Raw genomic sequence first — 12,018 nt, 5'->3', positions numbered from 1 at the left:
TTAGTTGGCCTGTTAGCTGTGGCCTGTATGCCCCCAAGCAGAGTCTGGCGATACTGATTGAGAGCCCACTTACCTTGCTCCTTGTTTGGGTCCCACTTCGGGCGTGTGGAGGGGAAGACATGTTGTATATAACCAGGATCCATGGAGTTGCCCATCAGGGCCAGGGTTTGTCTTAACAGCTTTTTTGTGTATATGTTTTTTATATATCATCTTTTTTGTCTATCCCTGTTTTATGCCTGTCTAAACATTTACTCTATTTTAAGGGCCGTACCTAGCTGCACCTGGCCCTGGAACTGTTTTACTTGCTAGTGAAGAAGGCCACTATAGTTAACAGGGTCTCCGGTGCTACGGCCCCCATCAGCATTGTTTTTATTGACACCGTGCCTCCTCCAGGGCCATGTCCCCAATAGAGAGCTGTGAACTCTGCCCAGCCCCCACTGCTGTGGATCCAGTCAGCCAGCCGTGTCTCTAGGTGGCCACCATCCACTCCTGCACTTGTCCCACTAGTGGCTCTATCTCCCTGTTGACATTCTCAGCATATAGTGCAGCCCCAAAGACGAAGAAGGCCACAAGGCGGCCCCAGTTGGGCCACCCCCGGAAAAGCTCATTGGCGACCTGGGTGAAGCACTGCTGGGCTGAGCTGGGGGTCACATGCAGCTGAGCCGCCAGACCAGAGAAGGTACGCTGGAAGCGGGTCTCTAGCTCATCTCCAGCTGCCCGCATGGCTCGGTGCAGCAGGTCAGCTGCTGGGCCCTTCTCTGGGCCAGTTTTACAGACATAACCCTTCTGTCTCAGCTTGTAGCCTATAAAGTCTGCCACCAAAGCTCGTGTGTCTGGGGCTGAGGCTGGGGTCGTCATCTGTACAAATGAATGTATATAATTTAAAAGCATACAAATGATCACCCTGAAAGTTTCTGAAAGTTTTTCAAAACACATTAAGTGGCGTGCAATTCTTATATGACCCTGATTGACCCATTTTGAGGAAAAAAGGGAATAATCTTTAGATCTCAGGAATCCTTGGTCCCATCCCGTTGCCTGGTGGCTACCTTACAGAGGCCAGGAACCTGATCCCGTGTTTCTGAAAAATAAGGACTATCGAGGGCAAAAGTCTAAACAGGGTAACCGAGAAAGAGTTTTAAAAAGGAGGACCGAGCCTATTATAGTCTAGTATAGCAGCATCAACAGAACCTGCTCCATTCTCTTAGGAGCTATGCCATAAAGTCCTATACGAAACACCAGGGCCAAAAGCCTGGTAGCAAGTAGACTAAACCTATGATGAAAAAAGTAAAATCAAGGAAAGGCTAAAGGAAGCCACAGAATTCACAGTGGTACCAGAGCAAGTGTCAGCAGCTTCCGGAAACTCCTCAAGAACAGTCGCCCGTACTTAGTGGACAATAGTTTCTGTCAAGAAACCAACAAAGGCACTCCTTGACCCTGTTCTGTGGTTAATAAATATAACTGGCAATCTGGGCAATAAGCTGGGCTAAAAGAATACCAGTGACTCAGCGCCGGAGCAGAAGGTGGTTCCCCCCTTGGATAGAGGGCAGTTTCTACAATGAATTCTTTATAACCCATAGGTAACAGACTGGAACGGCAACAGAGAGAAGGAGAAATTAGTAGATTTGCTGGCCAGGAGGAGAAGGAGAAAAATGAGAGTTGTTGCTGGGTGAAACAGGCGCTGATGAGGTGGCAACCGGCAAAATTCTTTTGTTTTTCACAGTTACTTTTTGTTACAATAAGAGCAATACTTTATCAGGTTTCAGTTTAAACTTATCTGGCATAGAGATTTTGAGCACAATTTGCTGTACACTCTTTCATGCTATAAAGTTTTTACAATGACAAGACACAGAGACACAGAGACAGATTTTCACATAGGGTGGGGTGTACTTTCAGGTGTCCGCCTGGCTGCTCCCCTTGCGGAGATTTAGGCGCGTCTTGGCTGACGATGCTCCCGTATAAAGCCCGGGCAGGTCACCGCTCTTTCCAGAGGGCGAGTCACCGTTAGGCTGTACCGCGTCGCCACAGAACCGCAGGTTAGGACCCACTCAAACCCCATAGCTAATCAGCTGTGGGGCTATAACATTCTCACATCTCTCATCCAGGTGACAGTCAGGAGGGGAGACAAGACAACAACACTATAACAGCAACACACAAGTATCCAAACGATGAGTAACATAAAACAAATCAACCACAAGTAACAAACCAACATAAAACAAAATCCTAAAGTTTTCGGAAAAACCAAGCTATCTGGCACGGTACCAAATAGTTGCTGATTCAGCCTCGCGGCCAAAACAGCGTTCCAAGTCCAAAAACAATGACCAGAATCCCGAGTGACGTCTCACTCCTTGGGGCTTGTTCCTGGGATTTTAGCTGCGTCCAGCCTTCCCAAAGAACACCAGAATGGGCCCACCAGAGACAGACAAACCAGACACTCACCGGTGTAAATCCAGAAGACTCGTCCAAGGGAATTTGTTAATTTGGGGGTGTCGGCGGCCGGAGCGTGGTCTGGCTGTTGCCTGGGGCTGAGGAATGTCTCTCAGGAGCTCTCCCCTAGGCTAGGCATGCGACCCCACACCAGGTCCCAGACACCAGTGGTCACCAAGCGCCCTGTATAGGGGCAGAATCTCGCTGGGGCCTCCAAATGTTATAGCCTAAGATGTGAGAAATGACCACCTAAAGACTGAATTCAGCCAAATTAGAAGTCTTTATTAGCTGGCCAGCAACCACCCCCTGTTCTGGAAAAGTCCAGAGACAGAGAATGGCCCCGATCTTAAAGTGGGCAGGGGTTACATACCTTTACCACTAACAATACTAACAATACACATACAGCTCAGAACATGTTGATTACAATAATTCATAAGCAAGCAAACTTACAGAAGCAAATAGCAACCGTTAAATCATGGAACATTTTTTTGAGGAACAGCCAAGGAACATTTTTCCAAGGAACTGCCAAGCATAGTACAATGTAACTATACACACCTAATGATTTTAAACAATCACTTACAAGTTAATCACTGTATAAATATTTTTCTGTTATTCATGTATTCTTTTTTTTTTAACTGCACACAACAGTGAGTCCGTACAGAAGATGGCTGCACTAGCCTGCATACAAGATGGCTTCACTGTGGCTCACAGAGCTATAGTGATTACTGTGCCTCATCATATGCCACTATTAAATCTCTAAAAATCCAACAGTAGTACTACAGATAAAAAAAAAAAGGAAGGAAAGTCTCAAAAAGAAATGGGGTGAGGCAAGACTATGTAGGTGCACTCCCAAGATATTTATGAAACAGTCAATAAACACAAGACACACTGAAGCATAAAATATTCATACAGTTATTCATAACCTCAGAGAACTAAACCAAATATAATAGTAGAAAAATAGATTATGATGCAGAAAATTGTAAGAAACACAAAATAATTCTTAATTCAGGGGTGGTAGGAAAAAGGACTAAGGTATCGTGACTAGGTTGCTGGAATAGTTTTGTGAATAAAAATGGCATATGATCTATGACTTAGCGGTGAATAAAATTTGGAAGTTTGAGGATTGTCATGGTATGTGCTCATAGAGCACATTTCAGAGAAAGGAAACAGGATATTCACAGAATTTGAAAAGGTAAAGCGTAGTACGTCACTTTGTCTGGAGTTGGCTAAACAGAGAGAGATAAGAACAAAAAAATAGTTTGAGGTCGGGTTATAAATGAATTACAATAAATTGGTATTTCTTCCAGTAGGCCTTACAGAGCAAATAAAGGAGAAAAAGGATATATTCCTTTAGAGCCTCTTATGCACTAAACACTGCTGAGCACTCTGACAAACATTACCTTATTTAATTACTGAAGGGCTTCAGAAAGATGAGAGTATGATGAGAAGAGTGTTAGTTATCAATTGCTGTGTTCTCATCTGGAAGCTCAACTGGGAAGGCATCTGCTTCCCTACTCTCATGGTTGTTGGCAACTTTCCGTTTCTTGCAGCCATAAGATCCGTGACAACTTGCTTCTTTAAAATTAAACAAGGAGTATATGCAAGGGGGTGGTGATGGGGGAGGAGAGAGTGGCAGGGAGACTGCTAAGTCACTAGTAAGATTCAGACTTATATAATGTAATGTAATCATGGGAGTGACGTTCCATCACCTCGTTATATTCTGTTGATAAGAAGAAAAACATAGGTCCTGCCCACAACCAAATGGAGGGGATTCTACAAGAGTGTGAACACCAGGAGTAGGGATCATGAGAACCACCTTAAAATCTGCCCACCATCATCTATCTCCTGATCCCCAAGGACATACTCTCTCACAAGAGTCTGAAGAGTCTTCTCTCATTATACTATCAGCAAAATACAAAACTCATTGTCTAAATCAGGTTCAGGTTCCTGGTGTAAACTGTTAAATGCAGCTGTCCATCTATGGACCTAACACTGAAGAGAGTTTATCTGCCCCGACGTACCCAACATGCAATGGCAGGACAGACGTGGGATGATAGCTGTAGGCATTTCTCTTTGAAATGGAGGGGGACTGGAAAGTAAAAGAAGTCTCTTGTCCTGAAATATAGCCAAACAAATGTTCAGCATTCCTTGACAACTTTTAAAGCTTGGGAATCATTCTCTACGGCTCTTGGCTCCACCCTTTGGACTCATGGTTCTGCCCTCCGAGTCATCCTTCTTCCTTCAGGAAAGAAAGTAAGTGTACGAAGCTGAGTAGCTTTCTGAGTCTGCTTCCTGCCAGTAGAATTTTGCTAGTCCCTCAGCCTCCTTTCATTTTATATTCTTCCTGTCCCTGTCAGTCCAAGCTGGCTGTGTTTCAGCTGAAATGATTTTCTTAATAACCTTGTGAGATTCCTGAGGATTTCAATGGAGGTCACTCCATCAGACAAAAGCTACACAACAGATCTTTGCAACATAAGTGTTCCTCTACTTCCTCCTCCTGCTGAGATGGCATAGGGACAACATACTTAACCTTCCTACAGTCCCTATAGGTTGATTGAGAGGATCTGAAAGGACCCGTTGTGAAATTAAATAATCTGATCTTTTAGGTATATCTGAGGTTACAGCAAAGTTTGCATAATCACATCTTAGGCTTTTTCTGCATTCTATACTTTTTGGAAGCAATTTCTTAATTTCAGCAGGTTTTGATTTCTGGAGATGCTGAGAATTTTCAAAATCATCAATTGGTGGTTCTTTTTTGTTTAGCAGACAAAACCAGATTTGTTTAACTTCCTCCACATTTTACTTTCAGCAACAAGAAACCAGGTGGCATCATCAACACTTTGCTTGGAAATCTCTTTAGCTATATAACCAAATTCAACACCTATAAGTGCTGCTTTTTGCATAATCACAGGAGACAATTTCCATAAGCTTTTTATCACTAAATAACAATGATGCCTTTTCCCCCAGTTTCTGATAATATAGTCCCCATTTTTTTCTGAGATTTCATTGGTGGTGGCTCTAAAATCCAGATTTCTACTAACAGTCTGCTCTGGGATTTGAGCTTCTTCTATCATACTCTTCAAATTTCTTCCAGACTCTGCCCACTAACCATTTCCAAGTCACTTTTTACATATTTGTTAAGAAGCACCCCACTTCTGGAACCAAAACTCTGTGTTAGTTGTCTATTGTTTCTTTTTCATCTGAAGGATAAACTATAGAGCCATCACTTCCCTATTTTCATAATTACTGCTAGAACTTGGTCATTTGACGCTGTGAGACCCGTTTTTTCCTGCTTCTTCAAAGCCAACATGAGGAGAGAGAGAGACTATTCCCAGCCGAGTCCCCAGACAATGGAACCACATCAAGAGATTCCTGCTATGTCCAGTCTGGATACCTGACCACAATTAAAATGGCTGTTTTATACCACAACTAAGTTTGGAGTTGACTTGCTATGGAAAATTAGTAACTATATTCCTAATATATAAGTTCAATTTTGATTCTTAATAAGTAAATTCAGTTTAGTTCTCATTCAATAAATTATAAAAGTAGCCATGATTTGTTGGCAGAAACTTTAAAATAGCATGCTTTTGGGAGCCTATTGTATATTAGAATATTTGCTAAAAATTTACTGTTTGTTCCATCATGAAGAATATATTTAAAAATAATTTGCTGATTTTTAAATTTTGAAAATTGTACTTCAAAAAAACAAGTGGATTATTTTTTGAAAATGGTCATGATTTTTCTCTAAGTGTTAGAGGAAGAGAATGTTTGGAGTTTTTTACAGGTGCAGTTCTACAAAGAAATACATTGGGGTTACAACAAGTATTATATCACTAATAAATAAAAAACAAATTGGGTGTAATTTGTTGATATAGTTTCTCTTTTGTTCAACATTGTTTTTAGAACTGTTAGAAAAAAACATGATATATGGGAATTTTGATCAGGTGAATACAAGTTGTTAATATGGTAACTATCATCTTGATAGATATTTATAATATTATGTGTATGCTATTCATGAACTTGCTTTAACTTAGTGTACCTTGTTTTTCACTGTTATACTACAGATATCTTATGAGACAAATGAAGTAACATATAACTAAGAATAAAAACAATTCAAAACTGAATAATGGCCCCTAGCCTCCATGTTAGCAAAGGGTGTTCAGTTCAGTGATCATATGATTCAGTAAATGAGTCACAAGGCCACTTGTCATACTGAACTATTACAAAAAATTAATTTCCACTCAGAGGCTTTCAAATTTCTCCATTTTAAATGAAACATTAGTTACCTTATTTATCAATTCATACAAGAAGCCAAAGATATTAAAACAATTATTAACTTTAGTTGGAAACATCTTTGTAAACCCTGAGGTCCCTAAACTACCGGTTGAAAAATGATGCTCTACCCTAAAGCTAGCACATTCAAAATAGCCTGTTGTCACCTAAGACTAAATTACATGACTCACAGCATCTACAACTATTAACAATACCAAAGTTCCAGCAAAAAGAAAATATTTTACAGAATGGAATGCAGAAGAGCATTAGCAAAATGACTCCAACTTGTCTTTTGGGACTTTAGTCTCAGAAAACCCCCCAAATTCTTGCTCCAATAAGAGCCATAAGGAAAAGAATGTACCTTATTCACTTAAATTATATAAAGCATGAATTTAGGGACTGCATAGTACTGGATGATATTTTTGCACTTAAATATTATACTATGATATACATATTTTTTAAAGAATTTGAAAACCTGTATTATTCACTGAATTAAATTTCCTTTTATTTCTTGAAAAGGTACACCTCAAATTTAACAGTGGCTGCCAAGTATATATTCCTTAATCAGCAAGTAGGAAAATCCAAAAAACTGCAGTACTCCTCATTAGGACTATTAGGAGCTTTGGCCATTTTATCATCATTAATTCACACCTAGCAACCAGATTTCAACTAGATTCTCAAGAATTCATGAATTTTGGCTCATTCATATATACCATAACAGAAAGCATACTAACACTGATATAAAAAAAAAAACACTATTATTTAAGTAACAATCCTCTGCCAGAATTAGGTTAGGGTTTGACTTTTAATCACTATGCTATGCTGCTCCTGAATTTCCATACAGACTCTCTCTGCAAGACGGGGCTTACAGAAGGCAATCAATGATTGGAAGCATGTTTGGATGGTGGGGAAAACAGCATGATGATTTTTATCTTCAAGGTACATTTTTAGGGAGTAGTGTGTTCCTACATATATTAATGCCAGTGATTAATAAAAGCCTCAAATCTATGAAAGATAGCTTTCTTTACAGAAGGTAGAAGAATCTCCTATGTCCAAAGCAAAGGTTAATGGAAATGAAAAGCCATGCCTTGGAAAAGCCATTGTAGTCCATAGGTAGTGATTTCTTCACTTCCCCTGGAAGTCTCCACTTAGCTCCCCACTCAGGCCCATCTACCAACTATATCACTGATATGAGTTCAAATCTCATTATGAAAATGAAAGGTGCACTAATAAATTAAATCAAGGTTCCCAGTAAATGACTCTTGGATGTGCCAGAATGTTGAAGTTGGAAAGGACCTAAGAGACTCAGAGAACGAGAAGTCCTACTTGGGATTCTTGGTCATTCAGCAGGACATAGATTGTTCAGTAGGACACAGGACCTCTTTGTCCTACTAAAGATCAAAGACCAGGAGGTTATGTGGCCTTTTAAAGGGTCAGAGAAGAGTGATGTCAGCAAGAAGGAAGCTGAAAAAATCCCAGCCCTCTTCTTCCCCCAACACTGACTTAACGATACACAGACCAAGCTACCTTTAATATTTTATGTAGTTTAATATGTTTTGTAGTCAAACACATCAATTACTTCTATGGGATTAGGTTTCCAACAACACATAGCATTTTTTCTTTATATCTAATTCCTGAGTTCTGTCAACTTATTTCTGCGTTTTTTTCTATTCTAAAATGTTATTCTTTCACATCTTGTATGTTTTTTTTAATCTTGTAGCTTATTTTGAAATCATGTCAGGTTACAGTTATAGATTACGGTTTTATTCTGCTTACTGGGCATTGCTTGTATGATTTCATTCTCTGTGGAGATGTTATTCTTCAATTTTTCTTTTATTCATATTTTTGTATATTTAGCCCCAATACTTTATGGTTATTCATATTTAGGTGAACTCAGCCTCTTTGAATGTTTAGAAGAAAATGTAGTTAACGGTATCTTTTCTAATTTCACAGAACTCCCATTGCCATTACTTTTCAAAACCGTGGTGATTTGCTTTCTGAAAATTATGACTATTTCTCTGCCTACCCTTATGTGAACCTACTATTTCCTTTGTCGCTATCATCTCCATTTTGCTCACTTTTTATTTCACTGCTAGCAGTTTATCTTCAGTATGAGGTCCTGTCCTGGAAAGTATCCATGGTGCCTGGGTTCTGAGAATTCACACGTGCTAGGCTCTGCCAGCCCCTGCAGATTCACCTGGGGCTCCTCTCCCTCACCTGCTACCAGATCGACAAAGCTGGCTTCAGTTTCAGTTGCTGCTGTCTTCCCCACTGTGCTTTCCAGTAAATACCTGCTGAATACGGAGTTTCTGTTTTTCTCAGGTCCCTCTGAGACCTACACAATCTCTCCCTTCTTCACACAAATACTAATACCGTGCAAGTCTTATATAGCTCACCCGTTTGTTCTCATCTATTTGTATGTTTGGCTTTTGGGGGAAACCTCATCTCTTAGTCCTGTTGTAAATGTTGTCTGTGGGTTTTTGGTTGCTATTTAGTTCTGTATATTTTTTATGTGGGAACTTGTAGAGATTCAAATCTGTGCTGCCACTGCCACCATCATCGTAAAATCCCAAAAGCTACTGGCGTTTTCTGAAGCATTATCACATTTAAGAAGTCTTCTATTTTTATTTAACTTAGTTTTGTTTTTATCTCTTTTAGAAAGAATGCTGTTGAATTTCATAACAATTTCTTATTGCTGCCTTTAATCTATTAATATAGTTACAAAACATAATATATATTTTTAATATTGGATCATCCTACCATTTTTTAAGTTAAACATTACTTGGAAATATTTTATTGCTTTCCTTCTTGCAATATTAATTAACAAGTACATTATTGGGATTTTTGCCTCTATCTAACTATGTAATCAATAGTTATTTTTACTATTTAAGTAATTAATTGAAATATAATTTACAAAGAGTAAAATGAGCAATTCACAAGTTTAAGAGCTTGGACAAAGGTACACATCTGTGTAAACAACATGCCAATCAAAATAAATTTCCATCACTCCAGAAAGCTCCTTTCCAGTTAATCCCTCTCTGCAGAGCCAAGTCTGTTGTGATGTCTATCACCATAGATTAGTTTTGTCAGCTCCTGAACCTCCTATAAATGGAATCATACAATATGTACGCTCATTGGCTTCTGGCTTCTGTCACTAAGTGGTGGAAATCCACACACATAATTGTCTGCATCAGTTGTTATCCTTTTGTTTTTGTTGAGTAGAGTTCCATTGTATAAATATACCATAATTTATTTATCCATTCTTCTGTTGGTAGGCAAATGGATTGTTTCCAGTTTGGAGCTATTATGAATAAAGCTTCTTTAAATATTCTTATACCAATCATTCTGTAGACAACTTTTCCTCTCTCTGGTGCAGAAAACTAGTAGATTTACTGAGTCACAGAGTAGACGTATAACTAAACATTACCAGTTTTTCAAAGTGGCACCACCTTTTTACGTTCCCACTAGCAATGTATGAAAATTCTGGTTGCTCCAAATTCTAAGCTTTTTTTGTTAGGTGGTAACATCAAGATTCCTAAACCCTAAGAAATGATTTGGGTTGTTTCCAAAACTGTACAAAAGCAATTTAGATAAGCAAAACGTTTTTACCCCTGTAGAACTCTGAAATAAAATAAAATAAAATAAAAGATTTGGGAAGATGTCCATGTTTTTTCTATGCTCCAAAACATTTCAAATATTAAAAGATGTATCTGTTCCTTCAAAGACAACCTCCCCATGACATCTGTTACTCAGCAGTCACCAGGGTTTATTTGGTTAATCTAGATTACTAGTTGTGTGGATTCTCTTCTTCCTTCAATGTTCCAAGTACATCACTTCAGAACATGGTTATCTTTTGTTGTTGGCCAAAGCTGTCTAAGTATCTGCATTCCCTTAATAGAATCCCCAACAAGCTCTTAACATCTATGGGGTGTACTGATAGAGAGTTCAAAGACTTTATTAGAAAATCATATATATATAATTTTAAGAGGGAAAAGCTAGGAAATGAAATTAGAAATTTAGACAATTATTAGAAATGCTTGCACGTGAAAAGAAATATCAGCAAGAGAATATAGGGTTGTTGAAATGCTGAGGGAAACAGTCTCTAAAGAAATAGAAGGAATCATTACTTATTCTCTTTCCCTTCTTACCTACTAAAATGTAAACTCAATGAAGGCAGGAATTTCTTCCTACTTTAATTACTGCTGTTTGACCAGAAACTAGAACAGAGCCTAGAATTCAGGAGGCACTCATGTTTGTGAATGATTAAATAACAAAAAGCAAGGGGAAAATCAATCAATAAATAATGGGGCAGCAGGTAACCGTTGGAGGTGATGGATAAGTTTATGGTCTGATTGTGGTGTTCTCACAGGTGTATACTTAGCTACAAACTCATCAAATTGTATACATTAAGTATGTACAGCTTTTTGTATATCAATCATACCTTAATAAAGTGGTCTAAAAATAACTAAGATTAAAACTAAAAAAAATGAATTAAAAAAACCCTTAGGAGGCTAATATATCTTGCTTAAAATTCTTCAATACACTTAGTGTGAGTACCAAATACAATCCACAATTTGTGATGTGGCACTTAAGACCTTTCAAAATCTTCCCTACCCTATTTACCTATATCTCTTCCTCACCCCTAAATCTGAATATTTCACAAATATTCACCCAAATTTTCCCCTCTGTCAGGAAAATCCTTCCATACTCTATGCCTGATGAAATTCTACTTCTCTTTCCAGAATCTACTCACTTACTTACCTCTCTGTATTAACTCTGTTGGAGAGGGTCTGGGTAAGGGTAGCAGATAAAAGCTGGAGAGCCCTTACTCTATGCTGGGTGCTACAATTTAGTGCTCAAATATTCTGGTGAGACAGGTGTCATTTCCTTTTGAAAATTCAGGCACTAAGATTCAAAGATGTTGTGATTGCTCAAAATGACACAGATAATTGGTGGCCAAACTGAAATTAAGCCAGGATGATTTGATTGTAAACCTTGTACTCTTTTCCCTTCACCAACCATATGGCTTTCCAGTGCAATCTCTTATTCTTTAACTAGGACACATTTATCTTTGTATTCTAATTATCTTTATCTTTCAGTACACTGTGAGTCCCCTGAGGGCAGGGATTGTCTTATTCACCTTTTTACCCAAATGATTATTATAGAGAATAAGAACTTATTACACCAGTTGAAAGTGAATACTGTAGGTATTTACAGAATAGCTCTAGTGCTGAAAGAATTCTCTATTAGACGTTAAGTTAAACACAACATATTTCTCCAAAAGTCAGGATTCCAAGGGTCCAAAGCAACCCTGTTCACTCA

At 38.6% G+C, this 12,018-nt stretch overlaps 1 pseudogene; it reads right to left on the bottom strand.

The window, feature by feature from the left end:
* Positions 1-298: 298 nt before the first annotated feature.
* LOC138382577 (bcl-2-like protein 2 pseudogene) lies at positions 299-858 on the bottom strand (annotated as a pseudogene).
* Positions 859-12,018: the final 11,160 nt, after the last annotated feature.

Source organism: Eulemur rufifrons, chromosome 4 (genome assembly GCF_041146395.1).
Source record: "Eulemur rufifrons isolate Redbay chromosome 4, OSU_ERuf_1, whole genome shotgun sequence".
Taxonomy (NCBI): Eukaryota; Metazoa; Chordata; class Mammalia; order Primates; family Lemuridae; genus Eulemur; species Eulemur rufifrons.
Note: the sequence above shows the minus strand (reverse complement) of the source record. Positions and strands in the feature narration are given on the sequence as shown.